The 24,250-nt window shown below is 37.3% G+C and overlaps 1 pseudogene; it reads right to left on the bottom strand.

The window, feature by feature from the left end:
• Nucleotides 1-2,671: 2,671 nt before the first annotated feature.
• Nucleotides 2,672-24,250, bottom strand: part of LOC110662793 (probable terpene synthase 8) — a 65,502-nt pseudogene continuing 43,923 nt past the window's right edge.

The raw sequence follows: 24,250 nt of genomic DNA, 5'->3' as shown, positions 1-24,250 counted from the left end.
CCACTAGTGATATTGTCCGCTCTGGGCCGAAGCCCTCACGGTTTTAAAACGCGTCAATAGGGGTTATGAACCATCAACTTATAAACCCAGCATCTCTCCCGTGTTTTGTCGATGTGGGATTTGCCTAGGGTGTTACAATCCACCCCCCTTATGGGACTCAGAGTCCTCGCTGAGGTTTGCCCCACCATCGTTCAAGGTTGCACGCGGAGCGGTTCTGATACCACAAATGTAATGGCCCAGCCCACTAGTGATATTGTCCGCTCTGGGCTGAAGCCCTCACGGTTTTAAAATGCGTCAATAGGGGTTATGAACCATCAACTTATAAACCCAGCATCTCTCCCGTGTTTTGTCGATGTGGGATTTGCTTAGGGTGTTACACCAGCAATGTAGACAATTAGTGACCTGTGGCCATGTCTTGTCAGTAAAATGCAATCAGGTAGATAAATACTGTGTAAAAAAGTAAATAATATTGATTCAAGTTCATAAGATTTTAACTACTTCTGTTACACAGGCCCTAAGGCAGTGCCCCAGTGATTCCATTGGACATGGCGAAGAAGCTCCTGAAAGATGGAAAACACGTCCCTCATCGGAATGGGAGTGGAAAGAGAAGATATATAAAATGAGGTAACTAATCATTAGAAGCACCTTTTAGTGCAATGGAATGGAGAGTTGAAAGAACTCCAGGGTTAAGCGTGCTCGCTTGAGAGAAATCCTAGGATGGTTGATCTCCTGGAAAGTTCTCTACTCCACCTATGAGACAAAACCGTGAGGCCTACGGTCAAAGCGGACAATTCCTCTAGCGATTGGAGCCTGACCATTACATTACAGTTGAAAAAGATATGTGGAAGGTTACTCATTTTATCCCAACACACAATCATGAGTTAGCATTAGTAAGAGAAAGGCATTTGTTAAGGTTAGGACAAATTATTTCAAATGCTAAAGCTGCTATTATTAATACAATGATAAATGCAGGTATACGTACAAATAATGCATTTTCTTTTTTAAGGGAAGAACATGGAGGGTTTGAAAATATTGGATTCGCAAAAAGAGAATGTTATAATCATGTAAATAAGCAGAAATTGATGAAAATTGATGTAGGGGATGCTCAAAGTTTGATGAACTATTTCAAGCGAAAAAAAAGGCTGAAGATCCCATGTTTTTTTATGCAGTGCAAGTTGATCAAAAAAATTGCATGACTAATTTTTTTTTGGAGAGATGGGCTAGTAAGAATTGATTATGATTGTTTTGGAGATGTTGTGAGTTTTGACACTACATATAGGACTAATAAATATAATCTCATTTGTGCTCCTTTTGTAGGTGTTAACCATCATTAGCAAAATGTGTTGTTTAGTTGCGGTTTTTTACTAGATGAGAAGATTGATTCCTTCAAGTGGTTATTTCAATCATTTTTAGAGTCAATGGGAAATCGACCTCTGATGACTATCTTTACAGATCAAGATTTTGCAATGTCAAATGCGATTAAGGTATTGTTTCCAACTACACATCATCGTTTATGTTTATGGCACATTAGCAAAAATGCTCCTTCCCATTTTGGAAGTCTCAATTCCAATCCTGAATTTCAAAAATTATGGAAGAAATGTTGTACTGGTTGTGAATCTGTGATAGAATTTCAAGAGACTTGGGATGAAATGATCAGAAGATATGATATTTCAGATAATAATTGGTTCAATCTTATGTACACAGTTCGTGAAAAGTGGAGTACCGTATTCACTAAAGGTAGTTTCACTGCTGGGATAAAATCATCTCAAAGAAGTGAAAGTACTAACAATCTTTTGACTGGTATAGCAAATATAACAACAAGCCTTACTCATTTTTCACTTGCATATGAGAACATAGTTGCAGGTTTGCGTTCAAAGGAGTTAGATGAAGATTTTCGTTGCAAGCAAGGTAAACCTGTTACTGCAGTCAAGTATAGTGGTATTTTAGAGCATGCAGTCAAAATTTATACATGCAAAATGTACATGTTATTTGAAAAAGAGTTTCTTCATAGCCTTGCAACCTTATGGAGAGAAGTAACTAATGATGGATTATTTTGCACTTATGAAGTGAAAGAAGAGGCTAATGAACGAGTGCACATGGTTCATTTTAATATATTTAATCATCAAATTTCATGTACTTGTAAAAAGTTTGAGTCGAAAGGGATATTATGCTCTCATGCTTTACGAGTTTTTAGTGTGAGAAATGTGACTAGCATTCCAAATCAGTATATTTTAAAGAGGTGGACAAAAGAAGCTAAGAGGGGAATGATGTTGTATGAGAAAAATATTCATTTTCCTGGGAATAAAGAAGAGGTGGAGCTAGTGTGGCGCCATTCAATGATGCGTATAGCTAGCAATTTGATATATAAGTGCCAAGGAAATGATAGTACTAGACAAATGTGCCAAGAAGGTTTAATGAACCTTGAAGTCAAACTTGATCATCAATTAGCAAGGTTAAAATTGGGTGAAGCTCATGTTGATGACAATGATGACCATGGTAATGTATACGACTTAAATTATTTTATTTTTATGGTAAATTTCTGACTTGGTACACCGAGACTATTGAATAATTTCCCTGTTTGAGACACTTCTTGGCTTAAGAAGTAGTTCCTTATTTGTGTCCTTCCATGCATTTACAAATATTTTATCAATATCCCTAACAGCCTCCTCTCTTGACACACCAAATTCTTTCATGTAGCACTCCACACTTGAAGGAGAGTATCCCCGCTTTTGCTCCTCCTTTATTGTGCATGATATATTATTTCAGTTTAAAAAACAAAGAAATCAGATCAGGAGAATATATTTTTTAGTGCTTATATGCATGCTAGAATTTTCATATATATATATATATATATATACACGTGTGTGTGAAATTAATGATACCTCGTGGCCTGCTATGTCATTCTTCAAAGTTCCAAGTAACTCGGGAGAGTTAACAATTTTTGGGTTATCCATACCATTTCCTTGATCCCTATATCCTTCATTCCAAGGAGGAATGCTGAAGCAAGGACATCACAAGTGCTTACGATTAATCCATTCTGTACATAATCATCGAATGCTGGCACATAACCATTTTTTGCCCATTGTGCCTCAATTATGTAGCCTCTTGTCAATTTTTTAAACTAATAACAGAGGGGAAAAAAAGAAAGAAATCAGTTACACATGTTAAATGGGGGGAAAAAAAAAATAAAGCCATTCAACTTGAGAATTTTTTTTTTTAAACTATGCGGGGCAATTACGCAAACTCTTTTCCATGAAATATTAAACTAATTGCTCAAAATCAAGGGTCATCCAATGTCTATAAGCGTACTATCCATCAAAAACTATCAAACTAATTAATTAAATGGAAAGTATTATCCAGCAAATCCTACCATCTCCTTGGCATAAGAGGTTTTGGAAGAGCTTCCTTCATTGCCATCATTCTCCGTCTCTTCAAAAAGTTTCAAAAAATTCTTGTAAAGATTTTTCATGTACCCGGGTAGTTAATCATCAATACCATCAACATTGCACCTGAAAATTTGCAGGAAAAAAAATGGTTGGGCTATATTCACTTTTGTATATATGCTGATTGAAATTTTGTTATGTATTCCATGTCAAGTTCCTATAACCTTTCAAATGCAGCTGTAAAACGATAGAGCTCATCCAGTGTTCCATATGCGTCGTATGTGTCATCTAGCACTGTCTCCACTTGCACATACTTAGCAATCATCAACCGAGAAGCACCAAACTGAGGCTCGCAAATGCTTCCAAGTGCCCATACATAGGCCTCCACAATTCTATCTCTTGTATAAGGATACTTGTGCGTAACATTAAAGTCTCTCGACCACCTGATAATATAACATAATTCAATTTATGTTAAATTTATTAATCTATACCCTGTGTGTGCATGTGAAACAAAATTTACCTTGAGAGAAAGGCTAGCTCTTGTCTATATAATAATTGAATTCGATTGTAGTCCAACTTCGCAAACTTCAGCAGGGTTTCATTGCGAGACTCCTCTTTTTCGTAAAAGGATATATATTGGTGAATCTTTAGTCTTTCCATGCTTTGATGGATTGGCCACACCAGAGAATTCTTTATATGTTCAGCAAGATGGGGGCTTGCCTGCTCAGCTAGAGTTTCCAGGTATTGCTTTGTAAAAGCAAGGGCTTCATCTAAAATATCTTCTCCATGCACACATAGAAAGCTAGCTTCGTATAAGCCAAGGAGGCTTTTCACATCATTGGTGATGGCTTTCTTGAACCCTCCATCATTGTCTTTGAATTTGCTAAAAACATCTGATTCATGATGATCACCCACATCACATATTAATCTTCCTAATATTGACAGTATTTATATACAGACACTCACCACAAGTCACTTTATGACCATGTGGTCCTAAGATCCGAAATAGAAGCCCCGCAACGTGAAGGTCATAGTCATTTTCATGGAGGAAAGTGGGAAGAGCAATGAAAATATGGTTTCATTGTTCTTCAATTTCATTCTCAAAATAATATGACACTCCAAGGCAGCATAATATATCAATAAATTCAATATTTTCGATTAATCCTCCTGTAGATTGCATTAATATATCTTTCACCTTTTCTTTAAATATTTCCACCTCTTTAGTAAGCGATTCAAACTCCTGCACGAACATTAGTTGAATGCCAATTTAACATCATGATTAAAAAGAAAAATATTATCTATTAATTATAAATATGATAGAGAAATGCCGAATCTTGGAAGGATAAGGAAGCAAAAGAGCAGTACCAAACGCTGGAGGGAAAGTTTGCCGATGGACGAAAATGGTCTTGCTCAATTTTGGCTTGAGTGGCCATTTTCCTGCAAAGCACCTGCTTGCTAATTAAAACAATTGATCATTTGCTTGTGCCTGCCCTAAACGGAGAAAAGCAACGCTATTTATAGAGAGAATGCCAACATTTTTTAGTCATTTGTCCGCCCATAGCTGTCATTGTCAGTTCTTAGTTTTTTTTTTCTTTTAATTTTTTAAACATTATATATATATATATATATATATATATATATATATATATATATATATATATATGATTATATATGTAAATATGAAAATACAATCACAAGGAGAAAATGTATTGAAATTGTGGGAATTAAATAATTAGGTTAAAAGCTTAAAGTGGAAATTATAAAAAATATCATGTGGTTTCACTTGTTTTCAGTTCAAGATCCATAGTTCATTTTGTGATAAAATGGTACCTTGAGGTTTTACACCATTAGCAAACTAAGTGAATTATTTAACTCTTGAAAATAGTCAGAATCTGAGATCCATTCGTTTCAGAATACAATGGAAAAACTTATGCATTTTCTCTTTGGAAAGGTCTATTTGTTAGTTCTAGTATTTTATGATGGCCAAGTCTCTAGGCTAGAAGAATTTGACACGATGTCTAGAAGTGCTAGGGAGTTTGGGGGGGAATTTCAGTGATGTTGACTACCGCAAGTGCACGAGTCATTCAAATAGTGTAAAAAATGATATCATTCCCATGAAGAGTTGTGTTTTCAATTCAATTTTTTGATGTGAAATGAACAATGTTAAAATTGTATTTTAATAAAAAAAAATATAAGAAATTTGGGAGTTTGAAGTTTAGGGTATAAAAATGTAAGACTCAATTCAAACAACGACTAATTTAATAATTGGCTAAATAAAGAAATTGAGAATATTAATGATGAAAATTAATAAAATGAGATTAAACTAAGCACTAAAAAGTAAAATTCAATGCAACAATTGTAAAAAGACGATTTCGGAGTTAAGAGTTCATATTCAAGTCAATTTGGAATTTTCTTAGCTAGCCTAATCTATGAAATTTATGGATTTAAATGGGACTAATTCTAAAATCCTTTAAAATCTCTTTCGAGTGAATCAAAGAGTGCCTTGGTTAATTAAATCATACTTTTGTGGAGTTTAAAATTAACCAAGACCCATAAGGTTCTTTAATCAATCTATTAAGCCCTCTTAATCCTTAGTTTATTTCTAGATCTAAGCTAATTAAGTCTAATTTCTTGATTATGTATCACTTAGTCTTCTCCTTTCAGTCCTTCAACCAAAGATTAAGAACATAACTTAATAGAGCCCTACTAAGCATGTAAATAAGCACACAAGAAATGGATTAAACCCAATAAATTTTATTAAATTGGGACTAACCCAGTTCAGTCCTCAAAAATAACTCAAATATTGCATCCCTAACTCCAAAATCAAAGAAAACTAATCACAATTTATGTTTAGTACAAGAGATTTTGTGTAGAAGAAGGAATAAAACATAAAAAATAAACTAAAACTGAAAAACTTGATGTTTGGTATGAAAAAACTGTGAAGAAGAGCCAAAATCTCAACTGGTGCGAGAAAAATGGGGTTCTTCCTCTTTTTGTCTCTTTCTTTCTCAAAAAATTTCTTCTTATTCTTCTTCTTCTTCTTCTTTTTGCAAAAAATGATGTAAGGATACTTAAATACCCCTTAACAAAAACCCTAGATAGGCTAAAAATTGGCTGCAATAAAGTCATTACATATGTAAGAATATTTGCTTCTTCAGCCAATTAATGAGGAAGTGCACAGATTGTGCATTGTCTGTGTAACATCTTATGCGCATTTCGGCAAGCTCCAAAGATTTTCTGTAACACCCTCACTGTAGCAATTTTGTACATTCTACTGTTCCGGTGACCGATGTCAATCCAGACAGCTAGAACGTCTAGAAAAATATTTAGACTAAAGTGAGGAGACGATGAGGCAACAGTTCCCTCAACTGTTTGCATCAGCTAAGAAACTGTCCACGTAAAACTGCTACAGCTGCTCCAGCATAAGCAGATAGACCTGCCCCTGCACCTCAAAGGGGTATAAAGTCTGGTAAATCTAAGGCAGCTGGTCCATCATAGAGACCTGCATCTGAGACAGCCGAGAGACCAGAGGCCAGAGTACCTGCCAGGGCTTATGCCATGAGAGCTTAGGAGGAGCAAGATGTCCCAGATGTCATCAGGAGTATGTTTTCCCTCTATAACATCTCTGTACATGCATTGGTGGATCCAAGATCTACCCATTCATATATCTGCATCAAGCTACACTGTAAACGGATAAGGGGTGTCACATTTTCCATGATGCTACATGGTTGTGCAAGTTTCAGCATGTTCTTGTAATTTTCTGTGAAGGTGCATAGGCTATGCAATAGGTTGTGCAAGTTTCGGCAAGTTCAAATTGTCTACTGTGAAGGTGCACAAGCAAGTTGAATAAGCTGTGTGACATCCTGTGCAGGTCTCAGCAAGTTCAAGCTTTCTTCCGTGAAGGTGCACAGGCTATGTAGCACTCTGTGCAAGTTTCGACAATTATCAAAATTCTTTCTAATTTCTGTACACAAACTGCACGGGCTATCCAGATTTCGGTAAACTTTAAAACCTTAAATTTTCAAGCTTTATTTTTGGTACTTTTGGACTTAGAATTTACTTCTCACTTGCACAATTACCTTTTAGTCCCTCAAGAACACCATTTTATCTATAAAACAAAAATAAAATTACAAATTAATCTAAAAATTGATAATTATGAAAATTAACTAAATAAATAATAAAATTAACTAAAAATGACTACCAAACAAATAAAGTGACTATGAAATTCAATCTAAATGACTATATAAAATGCATATATCAAATACCTCTAAACTCAAATATTTGCTTGTCCTCAAGTAAACCTTAAAATACAATGCAATTTTTAGGTGTCTTGTCCATGGAGTTATGAAAATCACCTATTAGAGTAATCTAACTCACCTCTAGCCATACCAATAATCCATAAACCAATCCTTCAAGATGCAAAGTATCTAATGCTTACTAAGGCTTTCACCGCTTAGCCTCAAGTCAATTAATCATCCAAAAATCCCAAAACAACCAATCAAAAGAGAAGGTTATTCTCAAAAAGAACTCTAGAACAATCAATAGCTAAAGTGCCTCTAAATAGAGTGATGGAATTTGATGAATGAATGAATAAATTCCCAATCCCATAAGAAAACTTCCTATCCCTATATCCACTAATGTAGCAAGTACAATCAAGAGATCAAAGGTCTTTTTAGGGATGTAATAGGGCAATAAGGTTCAAAATGAAGCTAACAAGAAAAGTAGTAAAAAGGATTCAGAGCATGAGAATATTTTCAATATTGAAAACATAAGGTACAGATCTTTTTTTTTTTTTCTTTTCCTTTTTGTTAACCTTTTTTTTTTAAAGAGGACAAAATACACAATGAGAATTTTCAAGTGCTAGCATATTTTACAAAGTGCATAAAATAAAGGGACCATTTTGATATTTTAAGTTTTTATCTTGTATTTTCTCTTAATGATTGTCTCAAAAAATACCACCCCTAACTCATTTTCTTTAATTGCTTTGGGTGGATTTCCTTCAATTTGAATAATAATAATGAAACGCACATATATACAAGCACTTTTACATAAGATAGGCATCTTTTCTCCCTTTTATTTTTTTTCTCTTATTCTTTTTTTTTTTTTTGGATAGTGTACCAAATATTATGCATAATTATTCTCATGAAAAGGGTGGTAGTGTTTGGTTCATTGGCTAGGTAACAATAAGGGTTTTCAAGAAAATTTAGGCGTAATGTAGGCTTAAAGGGGTTTGCAAAGGTTAATTTTAAATGAAAGGAGAGTCAAAAGTTTAAAATAAGAAGGTTTTAATCAAAGGATGCCTAATCATTTCTCTTTCAAGTACAAGCTGGTATTTTACCTTGAAAGGTTTAGAAAGCTTATTCTAAGATTGGTGAGACATCACTTGACTACCTTTTATCCTATAGCTCTCTCTAAACATTTCAATCTCTAAATAACTAGTTGAGTGGCTCTTTGACTAAGAAGATATAGGCAAAGGTAAACATTTCAAAACTTTGCACCTCTTAGAAACTTTCAATCCTCAAACCCAACTAGAGGTAGGCTAAATCACTCTACTAAGTAGCTCTCATTACTCAAGGGACCTGGCAAAAATTTTATTTCATGAATGCATGATTCCTAAAAATGAGCAATGCATTAACTAAATAAAAGACATCTATATGCAAATTTATATGTCTTTACTATTTGATGTATGGTATGTATGTATATGTAAAATATTAATATTTGATATATGTATAGTATGAAATGAAATGCACTTAAACTAAAATTCCTAAAAAAGACTTTTTAAGCTAAAATAAGAAAAAAAATCTTATATACACCCTCAAACTCAAAGCAGATATTATCCCCAATGTCAAAATAAATACCAAGGTGGGATGGAATATAAGAAGTTAGTGCATAAAAGTGCAATAAATTTATGAAATACAAGTAAGTGCTAAAATAAATAATTCTAGAGAATGAGCAGTAAGGCTTACTTGTAATTGCAAGAATTGAAAAATGCATCGTATAAATATAATAGAAAATTGTAAGGGTTTACCTTGAATGGAGAATGGATAATTTTGAGGTAATTGAAATAAAAAAAGTTCCCTCAACAATACTATTAAAGAGAATGAATATCATAGAAAAAGTGGTGTTGTACAGGTTAGGTTGCACAGGCAGTGAGGAGTTGCTGTAAAGAGCAAATTCTACAGAATTTCTACAGAAATGTTCACTGTGAACAGTAAATTCTACAAAACTAGCTCTGCAGTAATAAAACTACATAAGCTATGCACCAAGCTGTGCAGTTTTTAGTAGAATAAACAAAAAGGCATAAACAGTGCCACAAAGTTAAAAAAAAGTGCATTCCAAAAAAGCTGTTGGTGCCTAAAACTCAATTGAAATGAAAAATATCAGTTGCATGAACTTCATTAACACCAAAATTAAGACTAAACATGAACAAATACATTATTTGTGGAAAGTAAAAACAACAAATTCTGTTGTGAACAATAATTTCTGAACAAATATGCATATGAACAATATCAATTTCTACAAAATTACTCTGTGAACAGTAAATATGTATAATTCTACATATTCTCATTTTTTTTATTAAGCAAATATCATTAACACATTAAGAACCATCTAAAAAAAATTTCAGCATACTCTCATTGAAAATATACACTCCAAAACCTAAAAAAAAAATCTCCATATAAGAATTTGCAATAGGAAATATCCATCTCCAAAAGCTAAATTCAAGCCCAACACATCAAAATCAAAATTCACACACCAACTCAATTCTCAATTGCATAATTAAACAAGCATTCAATTCTTCAATCCGAACACACCCTCTCACATGAAAAATCAATATTAAGGAAATAAATTTGCTATATCACCTCAACCACTTAAAGTTGTCTGCATGCCAAACCCCGCCCCCCCCCTACACACACACACACTCTCTCTCTCTCTCTCTCTTTCTCTCTCTCTCTCTCTCTCTCTCTCTCTCTCTCTCTCCTTTTCATTTTCTTTTTTCTTCCTTTTCGTTTTCTAGCCACAACTTCTTCCTCCGATCATCATTTTTAGCATTCTTGGTATCAAAATATTCCTCCCTTCATGGGCATCATATAGATACTAAGTTTGTGTGGTATCATTTCCTAGTTTGTGCAAATCAAGCTTCAGAAGTTTTAGCCCATTTTAACTTCTGGGCTAGATCTCTTTCAAACCATAAATTCTATCAAAAATCTGAGACCACCAGCATTCTCCACTTGTTAAGGGCTTCGCGATGATACTAATTTGAAATTTTTTTGACACCGTTTTCTAGTGGGTCTCATGGAACTTCACAGTGTTTTTTCGGGCATTAAATGAGCTTAATAAATTCCATAAAAATTATGTACTAACCCCCATATTATGGGCTTCACGTAGGTACATTAGATTCGTGGAAATGCGACTATCGATCAGGTTTACATTTTTGAACTGAACAGACAAGCGACCGAAGCTACTTTAGAACCAGGTCAAAATTATAGGCTATCACATCATTTTCAGACGTCTTAGATACGTTTCTAGTATTAGAATTGGTGTAAGTAAGATCGAACCCTAAGTTTCCTTCATTATTTTATTTTGAGTTTAGATTAAAAATCTATAAAATATTCGTGGGCAATTAGAAAATTATAATTCCTTTTGTATTAGTGTATTAATATTGCTAAGGACCACGGCGCAAAATTTTAGAATTTTTAGAGCTCATTTGGATAGTTTTTTCAAAAAGGGTTAGTTGTAGGGACTAAATGATAATTTTTCAAAATTGTGATGTTGACTGTTTAGGTGGCCCCATGAGGGGCCATGTGATATGATCGAGATATGGTTGTGTGACTTGTGGATATAGAAGTGTATTTTGAGCCATTTTGTAGGTTGGGGAGGTCATAGGTATAAGGTGAATTCTGCCAGATTTTCAGTATGACTTAGGGTGTCTTTGGTTCTTTTAAACTTGCATTGAGTCATTTATATTAAATAATTATAATGTAATTTTCAGGTGAGCTGGGACAACATTCCTCCTATACCCAGCCATCACAATGACCTCAATTTACGTCTGTGAGTAAAATATTAATTTTAATTATAATTTCAATATTATTATATATTCAGGCATGCCCATGCATCACTTATAAATATATATCTATATAGTTAAATACTAGGCACATTTTATATTGCATTCTTAATTGATGAAATGCTATGGATGTTGTTTTATGATAATTTAGAGCAGTGTGCGTGTGTTAGCGTGTGTGTGGTGTGGCGTATTGGATATGGACAGGACGGGTAGACGAGGCTGAAGCTTGACTCGCTGGGACCCAATCCTTTTATGGATAAGTTGGGGTAGGCACGGCGCGAGATGATCTCACTGGCCCCCGCATTTGGTCTATTAAGCGAAAGTTCGGCTTGAGATGTACTCGCTGGCAGAGGTTGGATTAAGAGAGCTGTATAGGGGATCAGCTCTCATATATGTACTATTTGAATATTATATGGGTGTATGAGTGCTCCAAATTACCTTTTTGTTGTTTATGATGTGATTTGTATGAAAATTATGAAGGTGTTGCATTCCACTCTTCAGGATGCATTAGCCTTAGATAACTATAGAAATTGTACTTAAAATCAATATTTTACTCCCTGAGTCGAATTTTCACTCTTGTTCACCTTATTTTTTCAGGATACAGGAGATTTTTTGTTGAGTTCTAACCTGTCTCTCTCCTTCACAGGTGTCGACACCATATTTTGGTCGATCCCCGAAAACAATAAACTTTGAAATCGATCCCCATCACCAAGTCTCCATTCATTTCCGATCTCTCTTCATAGGGATCTAAACCGACACCAAGTCTCCTTGCCAGACGATCACATTTCTGATCTCTCTCCAAAGAAACCGAACAAATACCAAGTTTCCGTATCGCTCAAATCCCTACCGATCTCTTGAATCAATTATTAAGTCTCTTGGCCAGTTAATCACATTTCCGATCTCTCATCAAATGAAATCAAACCAACATTAGGTCTTCGTGCCATCCAGTTTTATTCTCGATCTCCCTTTTAAAATTTTATGGATAATCGTTTAATAAAGTTAAGGTTTTAATCCGGTTTAATGATGCTTCCGATCTTAAGTATTCAAATCAGGTTTCCAATTTTAATAATCTTAAGTCCCGTTCGGTGTTTGTCCTCAGCCGATCTCATGCTTACAATGTTTTTCCGACCTCTTATACTTGGATTAATAATCAGTTTTAAGTTTGACATTCTAATTGGTTCAGACAGTCAGGCGCTTGTACAATTTAGATTCTTTCCGATCTCATCAAGTCATTAAACAAAAGAAAGAACTTCATTTCATTTCAAAATAAAAAATACAAGTCATTCGGCTGGAGGATCACCCCCAGCCTGTTCTACATTTTGTTCACCCTCTCTATCACCCTCAGCCTCCTCCTCGCTATCCTCTTCGTCTTGGGGAGCCAGGTCCACCATCCAGGAAAAGTCCTCCTCGGGATAACGCTTCTTGAACTCAGCCAAAAGGTCCCCGTGGGCGTTCACATAAGCACTGGCCTTCCTCGTCACTGCTCTTCTTCTTTCACTCTAAGTTCTGCAGTGAGGCGAGAGACATTAGCAGCTCGGAGCGCCCGAGCATCTTCAAGAACATGAGCCTGCTCGGCCAATTTATCGTCATAGAATTTCATCCGCCCCTCAATTTCAGCTATATATTCTCGGGCGGAAGCCGCTTCCTGACCCACCTTTTGGATCTCCTGCTTTAAATGATGAGCCTTTTCCCAGACGATATGTTGGTTCACCAAACTCTCCACGCTCAGGCTCATAGTCTGGGTCAGGATATCGTCGAGACTGTTCGTGGTCAGCCTATTTTGATCCTCCTGAAGGCAAATGGAGGCCCCCAAAACCTTAGCCAAACCCGGATTCTCTCGAGCAGTTCGATTCTTCTCTAGGGAGTGAATCAGGACTTGAGCGCCGCGGGAAAGGGTCCTTGTAGGAGGTTGGGAAGGACCCCCTTCTGCACTCGGAGCAACTGTTGGAGGTAGGGGTTCTTCTTATTGAGGAGGAGACCGGATCACTTCTACTTCAGAGATCGGCAGTCCCGAGGGTCAGGTTGAGCCTCCCTGCATCTCCTCTGGATCGTGCCTTGGTGTCTGAGAGGCCTCGGCGCGCTTCATCTCCCGCACTTTTCTGGAGACCTCTCTCTTCCGCTTTTGGCTCTCCTTAGAAGCCTCGCCGCTCGCCATGACTGTACAAAGAAAAAGTCAGTGAGTTCGCTAAAGCCCAAAGATAAGAGATATAGAAAGTACCGAGGCCGAGGTCAGAGAGCTGAAGCCCGCGTTCTTCGCCGGTAATCAGCTGCATTGTCCAATGATGCAGTTCAGCCGTCACCGCATCTAAACAGGAAAACTTCTGAGTGGCCGCCTGATCTTTTAGCTCCATCACCATTATGCCCTCTTCCCTATTCAGGGTGATGCGCTTCGGAAGTGAGGGGCCCAGATGCAGCCAGCTACATGGGAAACCCTCAAAACCGTTCGAAATTTTGCTCCTCAGGATAAAGAAGCGATTCTTCCAATTTTTCAGTGAGGAGGGCAGATCGGTAAAGAGCCCACAATGCGGTTTCGCTTGAAAGAACCAGTACTCGTCGTCCTTTCTATGAGTTAGCCTATGTAGCTTGGTGAGCACCTTCGCTGTAGGACTGAGTCCCTTAGCTCGGCAGAGGTCTCTGAATGCTACTAGGATCCACCATGAGTTCGGATGTACTTGGGCTATACATACTTGGTGAAATTTCAGAACTTCCTTGAAGAAGTCATCAAGGGGAAACCGCAGCCCGACTTTTAATTGCTCTTCGTATACCATGATCATATCATTTTCTTCGAAGAAGTGATCGGCTCGGAGGTCGCCATGACACCTGATAAGTTCGTATGAATCGGGCCGAAGATTATATTCTTGGCTAAACGTTTGCAGATCGGTTTCTTGAAGGATTGACGGCAACTCATCCACGGGAAGGTTTTCTCTCCTTGAGGGATGCGTCCGTCTTGAGGGTCCTGCTTGACCACGAGCTGAAAAGGAGGTCATGGGAGGATCAGATCGCTCACTTAGCCCGACCACCTCAACTTCATCTGACGACCACAAGACGTGAACGGAAGGGGGGCTCGCCGCCCTCTGACCCTCGGCGCAGCTCATTTTCAAAGAAAAGAGAAAATTTAACTAAAAGAAATATCAAAACCCTTACCGGAGTGTGATCGGTGTCGGAAGAACTTGAAGAAATGAGAGAATTTTGGAATCGCTCGCGAAATGCTGAAAATGACATAAGAGAGCAACTAGCTGACTCATCCCCTATTTATACCAGTCTGAGCATTTAATGCTCACAGTGCCCCAAGCGGCACATCGGTTAATGGGATTCGCCAGCTTTTTCTGACACGTCTCACGAATATTCCTGAAACTCCATAATTAAATAAGGAGACATTGGCTGGTTAAAGACCGACAGATTAAGGTAGATGTTTAGAAATTACAGATCGACTAAGGGCTATTCAGTTAGGAATCGGATCGGATAAACACATCAGAGATCGAAAAATAACCAATGCAATAATAATAAAATAAGAATTCATTTCCAAAAGGTCGGATTACATCATTTGGGCGATCTCAAGAGATCGGATTACATTAAAGGTCATATCACATCATTTGGGCGATCTCTGGAGATCGAATTACATTAAAGGTCAGATTACATCATTTGGGTGATCTCTAGAGATCAGCGGTACATCCTACTTGGTAAAGACCTATGTCAAAGCCTAGTCTCATGGCTAAATCAAAAGATGTGTTTGATCAGGAAATCAGCCATCGACATCGGATAAATGTACAGCTCAGATGGGGTGACTATGACTCTAATGAAGATAAGAGAGGTCGTCGTCAATGTTATCGCGCAGAATCGAGCCGCGGTCGGGACACCCAATGTGGTGAGGAGCCAAGTAAACTTTGAAGGGCAGTCACCAATGATAAGAGGGAAATTAGCAGTCTTCTCGCCCAAAATCAGTTCACCGATTAGATCGGTCGGCCGACTCGAGATCAACACGATCGACATTCTCGATCTGGATCGGTAAATTAGTCCGGTTCTCTCTCTGTCATCAGAGGTGGCCATCATGATTTTCTGATCATCAGGTCATAAATTTTCAGTCGATAAACAAAAGGAACAGTCAGAAAAAGATCAAAAACAGCTACCATGGCCAAATTGTGGCTGGAGCGGCTAGAACAGGAAAAGTGAGAAAGAAATAGGAGAAAATGAAATGCAGAAGGATTTCCCATTAAAGGTATATATAGAGAAGGTCTGAGCATTTATTGCTAGCAGAAAACGAAGTGGACGCCTCGGAAACCGAAGGAATAAATGCTTTGATTGAACCGGCCTGGATAAAGGAGAAGACTCAGGAATGGGAGTGTAACGCCCTCACCGTAGGTAGTCCGTACATTTTACTGTTCCGACAACTAATGTCTGTTCGGACAGTCAAGATGTCTGGAACTACACTTAAACTATAGTGAGGAGGCATAAATTAATGAAATAAATATTAAAAAATATAGGAAAAATTTTGAGAAATAAAATAAAATTTAGAGAATTTATTAATTGGTATAAAAAATAAAAATAATCCGATGAGCACCATGAAAGGCATTTTGGTCATTTCACCCCTAGAGGTGAATTTTGACTTAAATGTCAAATGAAAATTTGGAAATAGAATAATTAACATAAATTAAATTTATGAATTTGAATTTGGAAAATGAGAAGAAAAGAAAAGAAAAGAAAAGGAAAGAAAAGAAAAGAAAGGAAGTAGACTTATGGCATTAAAAAAAAAAAAATTTTACACATAGAATACATGTTTTAAATGACATCAAAAGTTTACAATAGATATGATAAAACAAGATAGGGTACTCCGGCACTGAATGTGGCACTTCTTGCTCGGCTATACGGTAGACGGGTAAGGGGCGTCACATTTATTTGGTATCAGAGCTAGACTCCCTCTAGTACAGTGTGTGGTGCGAGGACGCACCAGGCGGAAGCTGGTGGGCTTGTCATGACCCAGGGATGGGGTTGGGACGTGCTTGTTCAACCAGCTACGCACTGAGGTGAAAACTTCGTGTCCCACATCGGAAACGGGAAGAAAAGATTTGGGCCATTTATGTGGGAGCCTTCCTCACCTGGTCAGCGCGCTTTTGGGAATGAAACCTCCCAAGGGACAAATCCGTGAGGCCCATGGGCCAAAGCGGACAATACTAACTGGAGAAGGATCAGGCTGTTACAATTCCCATAAGGGGGGTGGATTGTAACACCCTAGGCAAATCCCACATCGACAAAACACGGGAGAGATGCTGGGTTTATAAGTTGATGGTTCGTAACCCATAGCGACGCGTTTTAAAACCGTGAGGGCTTCGGCCCAGAGCGGACAATATCACTAGTGGGCCGGGCCATTACATTTAGTGGTATCAGAGCAAAGGTTTAGGCGGTCCTAGACCTAGATAGATAGAAAGAAATAGTTGCATCACATGCATGGGCCTTTAGATAGAGTCGAGGTGACATTAATGCAGATCTGTTCTTTGTCTGTTTCATAGGATCGATGGCGTTCGATCCGTCAGAGCACGGGTCTCCAAAATCGATAAAGGAAGAGGTAGAGAGTTACGCACCTGCACCTGCACCTGCATCTAGTCATGGGTGCAGTAGCAGTAAAGCAGAACCATCGTTGGGTACTTTATTAAGGACACAGTAGGCCTTCCTAGAGCAAATAACTCAATTGCTCCGTCAGGTCACCAGAGCTATGCCACCACCTCCCTAGCCAGTATATAGGACCCCAATAAAGAGAGTTAGAAATGATGAGCAGTTTAGGAGAGACAGGCAGTGCAAGAGAGGGTCTGGACTGCCACCCAAATGAGTCAAGCATAGAGAGCAAGAGACCTAGGGGGTCTCAGGGTTAGATTCAGAGTAGAGAACAGAGGCAAAGGTTCCGATTTGCCCCGAGGAGAGGAGGTCAGATGAGTGTATCAATTGACAATTCTGTGGGTCCTATAGCACGGAGATCAATCTCGATGCTAGTTTGTACACATTATAGGAAGAACCACAGAGGAAAGTGTAGATTACTAACAGGTGGATGTTTCAGATGTGGGTCCATAGAGCATTTTTTTTTAAGAGATTGCCCATGGAGGAGTGCTCCCACAGCTCCACCACAGACTCAGAAGTCTGCCCCGACAGTACACAGGGGTAGAAAACCGATGAGATCAGAGGTAGCCGGTACATCATAGAGAGCTTCTAAGACTATAGAACACCCCGAGGCTGAAGTAGCATCCCGCGTGTACGCTATGGCTCAAGAGGAGCCAAATCCGGTAGATGTTATCAGAGGTACATTTCCTAATTATAATACCTTTAAGTATGTATTGATAGACCCTAACTATGTTCACCCCTATATATGCATTGTACCTCCTATTGAAAGAGGATACTGATAGATGGGTCAGAAGATGACATACTTGTCACCAACCCTTTAGGTCACCAGGTGATTGTAGATTATCAACCAAAAAGGATCGTGTTAAAGATAATAGATGGAAATGAGAAGGAGGCTATATATGAGATGAAAGAAGATGAGTACAGAACTGGTTGAAAAAAAAAAAAGAGTTAGTTTATTGGGATATACCGTAGTAACTATGCAATGCTCTTGATGTTTGTGTTGTAAGCTGCAGATTACAGTACCGACTTGGGACTATTGTGAAGAGCTACGTATTTCCAATAGTAAATCGAGATAAGGATAAGATTGTAGAACTAGGATTAATAAGACAGACTAAAGAAAAAGTAAAGTATTATAACATAAAAAGGTGAAAAGACAAGGAGATAGCGGTCCCTCGATTAATTACACTGTGTAAATTTCGAGGACGAAATTTCTATTAGAGGGGAAGAATTGTAACGCCCTCACCGTAGGTAGTCCGTACATTTTACTGTTCCGACGACTAATGTCTGTTCGGACAGTCAAGATGTCTGGAACTACACTTAAACTATAGTGAGAAGGCATAAATTAATGAAATAAATATTAAAAAAATATAGGAAAAATTTTGAGAAATAAAATAAAATTTAGAGAATTTATTAATTGGTATAAAAAATAAAAATAATCCGATGAGCACCATGAAAGGAATTTTGGTCATTTCACCCCTAGAGGTGAATTTTGACTTAAATGTCAAATGAAAATTTGGAAATAGAATAATTAACATAAATTAAATTTATGAATTTGAATTTGGAAAATGAGAAGAAAAGAAAAGAAAAGAAAAGGAAAGAAAAGAAAAGAAAGGAAATAGACTTATGGCATTAAAAAAAAAAATTCTACACATAGAATACATGTTTTAAATGACATCAAAAGTTTACAATAGATATGATAAAACAAGATAGGGTGCTCCGGCACTGAATGTGACACTTCTTGCTTGGCTATACGGTAGACGGGTAAGGGGCGTCACAGGGAGAGAGGGCTCGGCATGAGAGATTGGAAAAAGATCGTATTAGGAAGGTCGGAAGGAATGGGAGATTGAAAAGCAAGGAGAGAATAAGACAACTTCCAATAACTGTCGTCATAATCAGAGCCGAGATAGTTAAAGCATTGCATATGAGATCAAATCTCCACCGCACGCCTCCTTTGCAGAATCGCCCACATTACTGACAGGCACCAGGATGTGTCATGGCAGTCCTCTACATCTCGATCTCCACCGTTGATCTTACTTGTAAGGACAAGTCCGGAGCCCTTGGATCAAAGAAGAAGACGACAAGACCGGCGCTTTTTATTCCCAGCCCTCGGATCTGTCTTGATAAGAAAATTTTGAGCCGTCAGATTAGAAAAGAGAAAGGACAAATATTCTGAAAAGGATCTCAGCCATTCATTTTGATTCTCTTTAATTCCCAAGCATCAGATCATGTCCTTTAAAATCCAAACCTTCCATCTCCCTCAAAGAAAAATCCTGACCCTTCATTAGGAGCACCCGGTCCCTATAAATACCTGCATGAAAACTATTGAAGGGGACGAAAGAAAAAAAGGTGGTGATTATAGTGGAAAGGCTCTGAAAATCGATTCAGTTTTGCTACTCTACTATTTTTAATCTTTTAACATAGAAAAGAACTTCAGAAACCAGTTTTCTAAAGTATTTTCTCTGAAGGAGTATTGGACACTGGAACTCTTTATTTTCAGTTTGTTCATTGCTCTGCGATACCCCCCCCCCCTCCCTCTCTTAGTTTTAGTTCCGTTGTCATCACTTTTATATCCACTTTTATTTTCCAAGCTCAATCTCATTTGAACCTGGTTATTGTCATTCCGGCTCGACTACACTCTAACTTGGTATTCTTCATTTCAAAGCAAGCATTAGTCCCCAGACTATTAGCACGGAACTCTACAACATTCGTGACTCCATAGTTAGTTCAATAGGTTCAACTCCCTATAGGTGAGTGTCTGAACCATTGCCCTATCCAGTGCTTGTTTTTATTTTCTTTATTTTCATGCTCGTAATTTTCGTCAAGTTTATCTTATGTTAAAAGGCCCCTACGTCGGTGTTTATTCTCTTGAGTTTATCTTTTGATACATCAGTTCATGTTATTTATTTGTTCTTAGTCTTTATTATCTCCTAATATAGGCGTTCTGGTTATGGGTAACGTGTAGATAGTTTGATAAAACGTTGGTAGCTTTATCTTAACATGAAAGTTTCCTTAAAACAATTAAAGTTTGGATAATAAATCGGAGAAAAAATTATGAAGTCAAACCACTAAACACGTTCTGGAGATAGCCTGGTATAGTGGGGAACCGAGATAAGATCGGATCCCAGACTAGTAAGCGGAAGAGATCGAATGTTGCCTATCAAAAGGTATTGGTAAGGCGATCACATAAGAGATCAGTAAAAATTTAGTCCGCATCCCCTACCTAGTTATAAGGTACCAACGGGATAAGAGAAGCCTTATTCGGGTTCTCAGCATCTGCGGATGCCATAACCTTTAGTCTAAGGTCTTTATGATATACGATCGCAATTAAATCTCAAGAGATCGGAAGAGAGTTCTTATCCGATTCTCAATAAAAAATTCTAACAAATTATTTAAAGAGATCGGAGGAGAGTTCTTATCCGATCTTCAATCAAAATTTTAAATAAATATTAAAAGAGATCGGAGGAGAGTTCTTATCCGATTCTCAATCAAAAGTTTTAATAAACATTTAAAGAGATCGGAGGAGAGTTCTTATCCGATCTTCAATCAAAATTTTTAATAATTATTTAAAGAAATCGGAGGAGAGTTCTTATCCGATCTTCAATCAAAATTTTTAATAAACATTTAAAGAGATCAGAGGAGAGTTCTTATCCGATTCTCAATCAAAATTTTTAATAAACATTTAAAGAGATCGGAGGAGAGTTCTTATCCGATCTTCAATCAAAATTTTTAATAATTATTTAAAGAAATTAGAGGAGAGTTCTTATCCGATCTTCAATCAAAATTTTTAATAAATATTAAAAGAGATCGGAGGAGAGTTCTTATCCGATTCTCAACCAAAATTTTAATAAATATTAAAAGAGATAGGAGGAGAGTTCTTATCCGATTCTCAATCAAAATTTTAAGGAATATTAAAAAGAGATCGGAGGAGAGTTCTTATCCGATTCTCAACCAAAATTTTAATAAATATGTGGAGATCGGAGGAGAGTTCTTATCCGAGATCCTTCATTTAAACTTTAAATAAATTATCCCCAGAGATCGGGAAAAGCCTTTACCCGGATTTTCTCAAATCCAAACTAAAATAGCACAATACGCAAAGTAACCCCCCTAAACAAAAACTGATATGCAACACCAACTTACTAAGGGTCATCTCATTTATTTATGTATCTGGGTAACCCGAACCAGTGAAAAATTAAATATTCTCTTTTATCAAAGGGATTAACATCTTCATTCTAACCCCCCTAACTATCGATTTTAATTTATAAAGGGCATAATGTCAAATCTGTTTGCCCTCATAGAGGGACGAGGCGGGGTGCCTAACACCTTCCCCGCCTGTATACGGACCCCGAACCTAGAATCTTTGTTTTCGAAGTGGTTTCATTTTAATTTATTTTCACAAATGGTTTTCTTTAATTTCCTTCAAAATTAAAGTAGCGACTCCTTACTCTTTCCCACTTCGGTGAGTGTTCGTCCAGGCGACCGCAAAATACCTTGCGACAACAGGTCATCTATTAATATCTGTTGTGTTTTGTATAATTTTACTAAATCCTAGAACTTCGCATGTATTAGAAGTATTTTATTTGATTTGGGTATGTAATATAATATCGTGTTGCATCTATAAATTTATTAGAGGCATGTATGATTGGATTGGATGAGGGAGCTAAGCTCCCATTTGATTTTATGATATGATTATTATGTGAAGGGGTAGAAAAAAAAGAAGGGGTAGAAAAATCCTTGATGAATCTATTGTAAAATCCAGCATGCCCCAGTAAACTCCTCACTCCTTTCACAGATGTCGGGGGTGGCATTTTCTTAATAATTTCTACCTTTACTTTGTCCACCTCTATACCCCTGTTTGACACAAGATGTCCCAAAACAATTCCTTCTTGTACTATAAAATGGCACTTTTCCCAATTCAAAACTAAATTAAACTCTTCACATCTCTGCAAAACTTTAGACAAGTTAGATAAGCATTCATTGAAAGATTTACCATACACAGAAAAATCATCCATGAACACTTCCATAATATCCTCAATCATGTCAGACAATATGGACATCATACATCTTTGAAATGTAGCTAGGGCATTACATAATCCAAATGGCGTCCTTCGATATGCAAAGGTACCATAGGGACATGTGAGTGTAGTTTTATCCTGATCATCTGGGTGAATAGGGATCTAAAAGAACCCTGAATAGCCATCCAAATAGCAAAAATAAGAATGATGAGCTAATCTCTTAAGCATATGATCTATAAATGGTAATGGAAAATGGTCCTTTCTAGTTGCATTATTCAACTTCCTATAGTCTATACACATTCTCCATCCAGTTACAGTCCTAGTAGGTATTAGTTCATCATTTTCATTTTTCACTACTATGATGCCACCCTTTTTGGGTACGACATGAACTGGACTTACCCAATTGCTATCAGAAACAGGGTAAATGATACCTGCATCAAGCAATTTCAAGATTTCCTTTTTCATAACCTCTTTCATATTTGGATTCAATCTCCTCTATGACTCTTTGGAGGCTTTATGATTATTTTCCAACAAAATTCTATGCATGCACACAGAAGGATGGCCCACTAGTGATATTGTCCGCTCTGGGTCGAAGCCCTCACAGTTTTAAAACGCGTTACTAAGGGTTACGAACCACCAACTTATAAACCCAGCATCTCTCCCGTGTTTTGCTGATGTGGGATTTGCCTAGGGTGTTACAATCCACCCCCCTTATGGGACTCAGCGTCCTCGCTGAGGTTTGCCCCACCATCACTCAAGGTTGCACGCGGAGCGGCTCTGATACCACAAATGCAATGGCCCAGCCCACTGGTGATATTGTCCGCTCTGGGCCGAAGCCCTCATGGTTTTAAAACGCGTCACTAAGGGTTACGAACCACCAACTTATAAACCCAGCATCTCTCCCATGTTTTGAAGATGTGGGATTTGCCTAGGGTGTTACAATAACCAATTATCCTTCTATGCTTTCTAAGAACTCTTAATAATTTTTCAACTTCACAATCATTCAGTTTAGCACTAACAATCACAGGATATGAAGAATTTTGACCAAGAAAAGCATACCTGAGATTTGTTGGAAGAGGTTTCAACTCTACCTTCAGTGCTTCACTTTTTTCAAGCATTGATGATGAAGTTGTATCTTGCTTCAAATCTCCAATCTTCTCAATACTAGCCATAGACAAAGGTGGATTTCCTTCCAAGATTTTAGCATATACTGCAGCTTCTTCAATCTTTTCCCCCTTTTTGATGTTGTAAACCAAACAAGCTTCTAAGGGATTTTTAGGATGTTGCTTTTTAAGCACTTCTTTGACCACTTCATCTATCACATCAATTCTCAAGCATGAATTTGAATCATCTTTCTTTTTCATTGCTTGAAACAAATTAAATTCAACTTTTTCTTCCCCAACTTCTAAAGTAAGCCTTCCATTTTTTACATCAATCATAGCCGCAACAGTAGCAAGGAAAGGTCTACCAAGAATAATAGGAATGTGTACATCCTCCTCCATCTCCAATACTACAAAATCTACCGGTATGAAAAATTTTCCAACTTTTAGAGGAACATTCTCAATAACCCCAATTGGAAATTTAATAAACCTATCTACTAACTGTAGTGAAATGGTGGTAGGCTTAATTTCTCCAATCTTCATTTTCTCATAGATAGACAATGGCATTAGACTAACAGTAACTCCAAGATCACATAAAGCCTTATCTATACTGATATCCCCAATGTGACATGGTATGGAAAAACTACCAGGATCTTTCAGTTTGGGTGGAAGCGTATTTTACAAAATAGCACTGCTTTCTTCTGTGAGAGCTACGGTCTCAAATTCTTCCAACTTCTTCTTGTTAGAAAAAATATCCTTCAAAAATTTAGCATATGAAGGCATTTGTGCTAAGGCATCAGTGAAAGGAATAGTCACATGCAAAGACTTCAATACCTCCAAAAACTTCCCAAATTGTTTATCCAACTTTACTTTTTGGAACCTTTGTGGGAATGGTAAAGATGGCATGTAGGCTTTAGGTGCTACATATTTAGGTTCTTTCTCTTTACTCTTTCTCTCTCTTTACTTCCTTTTTCTTCCACTGAACTCTCTTTCTCAGCTTCAATTCTAACTTCAACTTAAATTTTTTCATCTCTTTCTCTGTTTTTCTCTTCTTCAATTTTCTCTTCAATCTTTTTATCTCCACTC

This window comes from Hevea brasiliensis, chromosome 16, assembly GCF_030052815.1.
Source record: "Hevea brasiliensis isolate MT/VB/25A 57/8 chromosome 16, ASM3005281v1, whole genome shotgun sequence".
Lineage (NCBI taxonomy): Eukaryota > Viridiplantae > Streptophyta > Magnoliopsida > Malpighiales > Euphorbiaceae > Hevea > Hevea brasiliensis.
This window is presented reverse-complemented; position numbering and strand designations above follow the sequence as displayed.